This window comes from Pyrus communis, chromosome 16 (genome assembly GCF_041283825.1).
Source record: "Pyrus communis isolate YQ-2024b chromosome 16, ASM4128382v1, whole genome shotgun sequence".
Lineage (NCBI taxonomy): Eukaryota > Viridiplantae > Streptophyta > Magnoliopsida > Rosales > Rosaceae > Pyrus > Pyrus communis.
The window spans coordinates 28,311,363-28,322,209 of record NC_142580.1 but is presented as its reverse complement, the minus strand read 5'-3'; the positions used below and the strand labels follow the sequence as shown (position 1 = coordinate 28,322,209).

Below are 10,847 nucleotides of genomic sequence, written 5' to 3'. Positions count from 1 at the left end.
CACTTCGATTAGACGTACTACGTAATTTTTAATAAAAATATAGGTGCTTCCTAAAAAAGCACTTAAGTGCTTTATGGAAGAAACACATGTGTTATGTGCTTCTTTTAAAAAACACTTCGCATTCCAGTCGATTTTGGTTACTTCCAAATAAGCCCCATCTTATATATACTTTAGTCCAAAATTTTGAACTTCTTTTTGCTACATATTGAGAATGTATAGGCTTGTTTGGCAACTCGGACTGTACTGACTATTTCAGTCGGATAAGATATATGTGGATTGGATAGTATTGACCGAATTATTTTATATTGTGTTTGGATGTGATCTGCAAGAGCTGGATGTCAGTTGGTTCATGGTCAATAAAATGTTCAGAGTTTGGTCAAACGTGCTACTAGAGGGTGTTAAGGGTGATTGCTTGACTTGGGCAGACATTGAGGATGATATAATCATTTGCTTGCCTCAACCAGCAAGTTGTAAGGAAGAAGGTGCAGGGTACTTTATGTTGTATTGTTTTAAGTAATGTTTCGCTGGTTGTTTACCTTACAATTAAAGGTTGGTTTCAAAATTGTCAACAGAATTTCACAAGACATAAGGGTTGGTTTCATAAATTGTCACACACATTAATTCAACATAAGGGATGGTTTCATTTATTGTGACAAACATTCATTCAATGTATAAAATTACAAGGGATGCCACTTAAGCTATCCAAAACAAGTAACAATCTGGAAAGATATAATGAAAGAATTCCTATAGACATTAAACTCATCCCGACAAATTACCGTCTCCACAAATGACTAATTTCTCCAACACCACGTATCAACAATATAATACACAAATGGACTACCATTGTTCATCAGCGGTCGTTCTACACTTAACAGTTGCTAAACTAAATTCTCAATCATCCACCACTCATTATACCCTATGAAGCTCGTGTAACATGTTGATTGCCATTCTAAGTCAAAATGCAAGGATGTTGCTGGACGTAATTATATCCAAAGAAATGATAGCAGACAAGACCTCGATCACTTTTAAAATGAAAATACTGCAATCCTCCATGTGCCATACAACAATTCAACAAGTTTCAAAACCAATTCACAGACAATTCAATCATTTAACTAAACTCACTAACAATTCAATAAATTTGAACTCACTCGTTGTCTTGTTGTGGAGACTTTGAACTTACCATGATGGGTTAAGGTTCATTCTTCACCTCCTTAGACAGGCTTCAGAGGACATCGGGCAACACATAAGTGATGTGAGTGAATTTCGCAGTTGCTTGACGTTTATGGGTTTTAGATGTCATTGAGTCGTACCTAATTATTTTTTCAACTATAAGATTGATCTCAACGACAACCTAATGATGATCAAGCACCACTACAAAACTACCCATTACTGCCGCAAATAAAAACGACAAGAAAAGGTTATTACTGTCGGATATTAGGTAAAATCCAACAGGAAATGGTTGCAGTTGCAGAAAAGTGAAGCGACATGTTTGCGTGCACCAGAAAATATCTTAATCCACCAAGAGAAAGGCTTAATCCGCTAGGATGTCTCATGTCGGATACATACGACATTAATATTCTAACAGGTCTGACAACTTTTTTAATTGAAAGGGCACCATTTTGAAATCGTGCTCAATGCTAATGTTTTTTTTTTTTAATTGAAAAAAAATATACACATGAATTACGAAACAGAAACCATTCTAAGCATGAAACAAACTTAAATTTAAATTGACAAATCCATTCTTCATCCATTCAAAAAAATATTTTAAATTTACTTGAATACATTGAATTTACTTGAATGTTTACACCAGGCCCAACAAAATCTGAAACAAAAAGTAAAGAAACAACAAACATTTGTTGACAACTTCATCTTCCTCAAAAGACTCCCAGACTTGTTGCTCACAAACAACTTCATCTTTCTCCACTCCCTGTAAAAAATACATGAATACAAAAAAAATACATGAGTATAATGGAGACTTTCAAATCTATGGATGCAAAGACCATGCTCATTCTGGGTTGAGCATTTATACCTGTATTTCTGAGATCTGTGGACATCATAGTTGCCGCTGCTCATTTTTCTTGCAAATCTAAAGTCTAACGTTGCTAGCGTTCCTTGTGTTCGCCATCATCTCCAATCGTCGTCTACAACACAAGCTCACAAACTAGGCTTGGATTTCACTATTGCATTTGTGCTGGAATTAAGAAATTAATGAGGAGACGAGATCGATGCATCTTACCTTTGTGCGTCTGCAAACCGAGATGGTTGAAATAGGTGAGATAAGCTCGAGTCCGCGAAGAAATAAAGGCAGATCTGTGTTCAAATTTGCAGGTCTCAAAATATGGAGTTGCAATGCAAAACCAGAGAGAACTGATGGATGATTTCAGCTTGGACGGATAAGCTTTGGTTTTGATTGCAGGCGGGTAAGGTTTTTTTTTAAAGCAAGAGGAATGGAAGAAATTGCAGGAGAAAGTGTAGAGAGATGGGGTAAACAGGGCACGAGGAATGGCAGCAATGAGAAAAGGGAAGCAATAACTTATATACTAACTTGCTAAGGTTTCTCTCACACGAGGGCACTTTTGGGGTAAAATAATAAAATAATCAATTTTCGTCAATTATAACCGCTAGAATACTAAAATAATAACCGCCAAAAACTAAAATAATAAAATAGTCAATTTCTATCGGTTATAACCGCCACCATTAACTTAAAAACTGCCATAATATATTAAAAATATTTTAAAAAAAAAAAATCAAAAATACTAGCGATTAGAATAATTTTATGGCGGTTGCATCAGACACTAAATAGCCGCAAGGAATTTATGTCGGATATAACCGACAGGATTTTATTGTTATCCGATATTAACTGAATGATGTGTTAGATATCTTTTATCCGACATAATGGCTTATTAAACTGCCACCATCATCCAACACCTAAAGCTAATATTGTAGTAGTGAAGGTTGAAGGGCATATAAATCGTCTCCACATTGACCAACCACAATGTACAAAACAGCTCCCCATGCCCCTTCACTGTCTTCAACAGCACCGATAATAATTCTTTGGACGCATCGCCTTTGTGCCCTCTAATTGCTCTTTGAGTTATCCTCGCATTATGGCAGTTTTCACAGTAGGGTTGCCCACAAGTCTAAAATAAATAAATAAACATGTACAACACTTCAAACATTTAAAAACACACTCAACATCACAATTTCCAAACTTTACAACTTTAACAGAAATTTTGTTGGATACCTTACCAGAAACCAGTCGGTTGTGTTGTTAGTCAACATTTCCCTACCTTCCGAACCTCGCCAACATGCTTCCACAAGAGATACAACTAAAAATGAATGTGTTGCAATACACGAATTCTAATTGAACTTTGGCACCAAAGCAATCACAACACATTTATATAACTTCAAACCAAATAGGGTTTAGTTACTTACATCAGTTAACAGCCACCCTTCCTTGTCAATGAGCCGTCTCAAAAAATCAATGTTCTAACGGTCATATTCTCTAACCGGGTAACTAGACTAACAATGTAACGAAAAAAATGTTAAGGCTCATTATTCTAGTTGTTTAATCGATATAATTTCTCATGCATAAAATCCAAACGTCAATTATCCCTTGTTGTGATTCTCCTTCACCTTTTTGAATTGATAGGAATATTCAATCGTCTCAAACACATGGTTTTTGTCTATTACTTTAAATAGTGCTTCCTTTGCAAAACATGCTCATTCTGCTCACCATCTTGGATTTTTCACACTTTATGATGTCACAGATCAATGTCATATGGCGAATCACTTTCATCTTCTTCTTGGCCCCCCTGTTTGGTTCCCACAATCTTTCAAGTCCCCCTCGTGTACCGACCCTCCTCTTTGTTCCCAAGTGTGCTCATCCTCAGGTGTGTAAATAACAACCTCATCATCGGAACTTTAAACTTCTTCGTACTCGCCCAGTACATGTCCTCTAAGCAATCCAAGCATTTTTGGCATACATTTACAGGACTATCCTACTCAACAGTCCCTAAAAGCTTATTCAACCCATCTTCGTCCATTCCTCCCATAACCTCATTCCTTCTTGATCCCTCATTTTCCTCTATTTGCCTTCATCAACCCTGTTTTGACCATCATCTTCTTCTTCTTCTTGGATACATGTACCTCACCACCACTTTCACCACCTTCTTCTTCTTATGTTTCCTTTTCTTTACCCGCTTCTTATTTTCTCTCTTCATCATCATTTTCTTCTTTTTCTTCACTTCCTCCTTCTTTTCCCTCTTTATCTTTTACTTCTTTTCCATCTTCTTCTTCTTCTTCATCCTCTTCCTCTTGATTTTCTACATCTTTTTCTTCTTTTTCTTGTTCTTCTTATTCCTCCTCATTCTTCTCCTCCGCATGTTTTTCCTTAATTTCCCTCCTCAATTCTTTTACCTCCTTAGTTAACTTTTCCACCTTCTTCAATACCTTCATCTCCGAAATATCCTTCACATACATCAAACGCGCCAAAGCCACTTTCAACTTCTTTATTTATACTTACAGCTCATCAACATCATTTATGTTGGGAGTGAAGGTGTCAAGCATCATTACTTCAGCCATATATCCTCATGTCTAGTAGCATGTGTTCTTCTCTGATTCAGTCGACACAATTTCCCCAATCCCCACTGCCTGCCATTTAAAGCAACTCATAAGAATTACATTTCTCACACACTGTTTTCACAAACATTCATCAACATTCACAGATGTTAACATTCATTCATAAAGTTCACAAATTTTCAAATAAAGTCATACATCTCGACTCTCAGTTATGTACATCTGCTGTTGTTCATGAATCGACTGCTTCTTCGTTGTTGACCACTGGAGAATTCTTGGGATGGCTGACGGATCAGTCATCTTGCAATAGCATAATGGCTTATCCAGTGAGGGATTTATTTGTATGCCTACACCTGTATGTACACTAAATTAGTACTCAATCACAATAATTTAACCATTATTACTACTCAATCAAAGAAACAATAGTATCTGAAAAGCATAACTAAACCCTTTCCAACCTTATCCAGATCTTTGTCTCCTTTTACTTCCCCTACCTTCTTTCTCTTCCTTCTCCTCATCTATTTCCACATCACCATCCACTTTGACTCTCCCTCTCCTAGAAGCAGCAAAAGAGAGGTTGTCTTGTAAATGTTCAAAGGATTTTGCACCCCATGAATAACTGTTAAACATATCTATGTCATCTACGTGCTCGAAGTAGTCTAGGTTCCCCGCCCCCTATCAAGACACCCTTGGTAAAGTATATCAACCTCATCTTTGAAGCATCATCCTCATTTTCGCATTCTTTAAAAGCCTTTTCAAGCTCGACAGAAGTCATCGAAACCTTTTTGCTACCTTTCTTAGGAACGGTATTCACTTTACCTTTGTCATTCCTACCCTTGCCCTTGATAATATCTCCAACAAAACCAATTCTCAGGAAAATACTTAGTCAAAATCCTAATGTGAGAAGGCTCCTCCTATATTATAGGGTTCGTCACAACGAAGCCCTGTAATGAGGCAGAAGTCCTTCTCTGTGAACTGGGTCACTTCACAGCCTATTGAATACGTGAGTCCTTCTAAATCTTTCACCCTTAGATTAGCCACTCTACCAAGGGCCAACTTATGCACCAATTGGCCATTAAAGGTTAGTCTATCAACAGTCTTTAAGTGTCCAAAGCATGATGCCCTAAAACCAGCAAGTTGTGTGTCATTAAACTTTTGACACATGACTCCTAGCACATGACTTGGTTGAGAAAGGTTGTCAACCCTTTCCCTGTACGATTCTTCCTTTTTTGTTGCTAGTTGAACCCTCTAAGTTGTCATCTCTTGTACGTGTTCAACACAACCAAATTAAACAATATACCCTGATAACAACCAAACTCAATAATGTAATTATTCCCAACTCAACAATATAACTTAAAACAAAACAAAATTGAACGACCTACCCCTTATACACAACCTATCAACAACGTTTCATAAACCCAAATCCCACCTAAATTTTCAAAAGTTCCACAAATATCCACCACTTTCAACTAATTTCATCAACCAACTTGCAAATCAAATTTACATAAATAACAAATTTTATTTCTAGGATTCCATATTTCTAAACTCACCAAATTTCAAATTTACTTTGGGGAATGAAGTATGACGTCAACTATTGGGGAGTAACGACTTTGAACCCATCTCGAATCAAGTAAGCACCACGTCCTTTTTGTGGAACCGACTGCTCATCCGTGAACCAAACTCGCCTGAATTTCTAAACTTCAATGTGGAAATGCAGTGAGGCCGAAGGCGACAAGCACAACACAACTACGACTAGGTTTCGAACGGTGACGAATTTTTGAATGGTAAGCAACTTTTCGACTGGAAGGTTGTTTAAGGGCTAGCAATGAAGGAGAATTTTGGGAGAAGATAATTTAACACGGTAACTGTTGGTGTCGGTGTGGGGGGTTTAAATTCCAAATATTTTGAATTGATGCAAGATACCGTTTTCAATTAATGATCGGTCATGTATGTCTCAATTTCACCCTAAACTCATTTTGATGGATTGGTTTTCAGCCATTCATATTTCATACAACATCCTACATTCGGTCCACATGCGCAATCCACAAAACTTCGTCCATGCCTCAAAAAATGCAATATATATATACCAAATGGGTGGGCGGAAACTTAATGAAAATAACGATAAGGACAGTTACACCAAGAGCAATGATGATCAGGGTTGAATGAACTGTTAAATGAATAATTCATGGGATTATATGAAATTTGATGAGGAGGATATCCTGGATTAAAGATGCCATGGAACCAACTGTTATAAACAAATAGAAAAAATTGAATAAATGATTGATCGATGTTTACCTTGAATTTAAGATACTCGATGAATTGACTGTGAGTAAGAGTTCTATGCCAATTAAAATCAGTGGTTATGAAAATATTCTTCATAATGAAAATAATGAATTCAAAGTAATGATGCGGATATATTTGAAAATAAGTTTTATTAAAAACTTACTTAGAAACTTACAATTGATTTACTGACGATTGGGCCAATAAATGGGAAAATAACTGATGAAAAGGATATTGGTGCACGCATGCACCCTTGACATTTTCAAAATTAAAAGTGTTTACAAATTTTAAATTGAGATATTAATGGTTGAGTATTGCTTCTGTTCTGGTATTAGAATGCGTAGAAGTTTTAGCCTCCTTCACAATGAGGCTTAAGCTTTCTTTTAATGGACTGGGATGAATGGAATGATTGAGACCGAGAATCTCGTTGTCTCCTGAGCTGGAGAGTGATGATTAAAGCTAATAATTGTTGATCCATGCTGGAATGATTGTTTGCTTTCACTGCTGATGAATAGTAAATTGTCTAGAATGATTGCTAATAATTGCTACTGCTTTCGATGCTGGAACTGACACATTTCTTATTGGAATTACATGCTGAATGTCTGTTTGATCACATGGGTTGATTACAATTCAAACGGGTATTGGGAATCCTGATAATCTGCCCACTTGGCTTTTTGGATTAATGAATGGGTTGGTTGTTGGGAAGATGCATCTAAAGAGTCAAATTCTGAACCTTCGTCATAGAGCAAAGCTGCTTCTGTCATTAGCTGTGGGCTAAATCTTTGAGCTGGGAAGATTTTTCTTTTTTCTTCGAACTTGTTGATTTGGATGATCTGGTTGTTCCTTTGAGGGATGAGGACGGACTAATGTCTGATAAGGATTGTTCTAGAATAATTGGCAATGCCATTGTTGGTTGTGCTAGAATAGCTGGAGCTGGAGCTGGAGTGATGGGAAATTCCGAGATGACTAAATTGATGATTTTTTTATGGTTGAACTTATCCCACCATTTGACTGATCTTGAACGATAAACTTCACCTGTTTCAACTTCATAATTCCACTTCATAATCCACGGGACTTTGTACTTGACCATGAATAAGGGGAGAAGTGTAATTCTGTAGTTGAACCAGCTTCTGTCAATTTTTTTCTAGAAACTAGCTGAGAGGACTTGCATAAGTTCTTCTGGTAGGAGACTGGCTGTTGGACCATGAACTGACCACCATTTTGGGAACCATGCTGGGAAATTTAATCTGAAACTTTTGTCAAAATTGATAAACCATGAATGACTAAAATCTTCTGTCTGATGGAGAAAGATGTTAATCCATACTTGAATATAATCAAAATAATTATAATGGTTGTTGGGAATAAGAACATGCTGGGTATGAAGGGGTTTAGTTTGATAAAGGGGGAGTCCCTAATCTGATTCAGTTAAAAACTTTCCAATATATAGAGAATGATAAAGGATTTTGATTTCATGATTTTTGCTATAAAACGGTTTAATGGAAATGGATTCAGTCTCAGTGAGAATGGCTTGGTAGTATTTGAGGGTTTTGTATGATTCAGTAAGCTGATAATGAAAATTAGGAGGAAAAACTGTTTTGGCTATTTTTTCTAGTGCTTGTTCTGGATGAATGTTGAAAGGGATACTGAAAAGATATTCACTAGGGTTTTTCTTAACATATGGTGATCTTTTAGTATAACTAGCTAATTGAGATGATGAAGATGGGTAAGTTGAAATTGAATATGGATCATATTGACTGACTAATGTCGTTTGGTAATTTGGACTAGGTATTTGGTAATTTGGTCTGAGGTTTCCTATTATGGAACCTAAGGGAGTGAATTTGTTGGTGATGGCTAAGGTCGATGAAGAATCTGGGCTTGATTCTTGTTTTACTGGTGGTGGTAGTAGAGTGGCAGGAAGCCTTCTTTGATCAATTTTTTTTTGTCATTCTTCCCTTGCAAAAATTCTCTGGTTAGGAAATCAGGGATGCAATTTTGGCTGCCTTTAGTATATTCAATTTCAAAATAAAAAATACTTAATGTGGCTTGCCATCGTGCAAAAATATGTTTTGATGCAATGTTTTGAACATCTTTTTGTAAAACATATTTTGCAGATTTGCAATCAACTTTTACTAAAAAAAATTTATTTAATAAATCATCTTGAAATTTGCTAATGCATAATACAATAGATAATATTTCTTTCTTAATAGTACTATAATTACTTTGTGCTGGATTCCATACTCCTGAATGGAAACGAACAATTTGTTCATGAGATCCGGAAGAAATGGACTGTTTAAGAATACCTCCATAACCAATTTCAGAGGCATTGGTTTCAACAATTTTGAATGAATTGGGAGTTGGAATGCCAAGACAGGGTAAAGTCTTAATGTGTGATTTGATTTGTTTGACAATTGAAGTATGATTATGAGACCAAGGTGAAGGATTTTCTTTGAAACGATCAAATAAAGGTTTGCATTGTTGTCTGAGATGGGGATAAAATTCTGCAACATAATTTAAAGATCCTAAAAATCTCTATAATTGGGTTTTGTCAGTGATTTCATATGGAAATTTATCTACAAATTGAATTACTCTATCTATTGGTTGAATGGTTGACTGGTGGACAATGTATCCTAAAAACCTAATCTTAGTTTGGAACAATTTGATTTTGGTTACTGAGACAACTAATCCATTGGACTTAATTATCCTAGCAAACATGTTTAAGTGTTTCCAATGTTCATCTATCGACTTGAAGTAAATAAAAACATCATCAATATAAACAATGGAGAAATGACTGCATTGATTAAATATTTCATTCATGATATTTTAAAATTCACTGGGTGCATTCTTAAGACCGAAAGGCATTACATTCCATTCATAATGACCAAAAGGAGTGAAAATGTGGTTTTGTACTTATCATCCTCAAGTACTTGGATTTGCCAAAATCCAGACTTCATGTCAAATTTCAAAAAGATTACAGCTTGACTAAGTCTCTTAATTAAATCTCTTTTGTTGGGAATTGGATATCGTATCCATTCTAAGACTTCATTGAGAGGTTTGTAGTTGATGACTAACCTAGGTGTTCGTCTTTCTAATTCAGCATTTTTCTGAACGTAGAAAGTAGGGCATGACCACGGTGATTTGCTTTTTCTAATTATTACTTTATTAAGAAGTTCTTGAATTTCTGTTTTGCAGAATTCCATAACTTCTTGACTCATTTGGATTGGTCTGGCTTTAATGGGTATTTTCTTTTTATCAAAATCCTTATTGTAAGGAAGTTTGACAATATGTTGTTTTCTGTGCCAAAAAGCATTGGGAATATCCGAACAAATTACATTAACAAGTTTCTTTTGAAAATTGTCAATGCTTTGTAACAAGGATTTGTTTGTTAATTGTTCTTCAATTCTTTTGTTTTCTGTGCCAAAGGGCATTGGGAATATTCGAACAAATTTCATTAACAAGTTTCTTTTGAAAATTGTCAATGCTTTGTAATAAAAATTTGTTTGTTAATTATTCTTCAATTCTTTTGTAATTAATTTCTTCTTTTAAGAAATTAATCTGTGACAACTCGTTCCAAATTTTACGTTTTTATTTTATTTTAAAAGCGTGAATTTACGAAATTGCCCTAGAGGCAAAGACTTTGACTTCCGTTGACCATCGACTTGAGAGATGTGGGACTTATTCTTTAAGCATATTCTCGTAGTACTCTTTGGTACGAACGTATAGGCGAAATCCGTTTGCGAGTCCGGATTATACGGTATACTTATGGACGTTTGAAATTGGTTATTTAAATATTTGAATTCCCACCTTGTGGGATTAGTGGACCAATTAAATTAAAGCGACAAGGAACCAATTAGAAAATAAAAGTGAAGCTTGCAGCCAATCAAAAAGAAAGAAGAAAAGAAAAGAAAAAAAAAAAAAAAAAAAGGGAAGAAAGCTTCCCGTGCACCCATACCCGCACCACCGTGAGTCCATCTTCCAAGGTCGATTCCGGC

At 35.7% G+C, this 10,847-nt stretch overlaps 1 protein-coding gene across 1 annotated transcript in view; it reads left to right on the top strand.

The window, feature by feature from the left end:
• Window positions 1-10,847, top strand: part of LOC148690242 (uncharacterized) — an 87,476-nt gene that overhangs the window by 18,168 nt on the left and 58,461 nt on the right. The window lies entirely within an intron of this gene.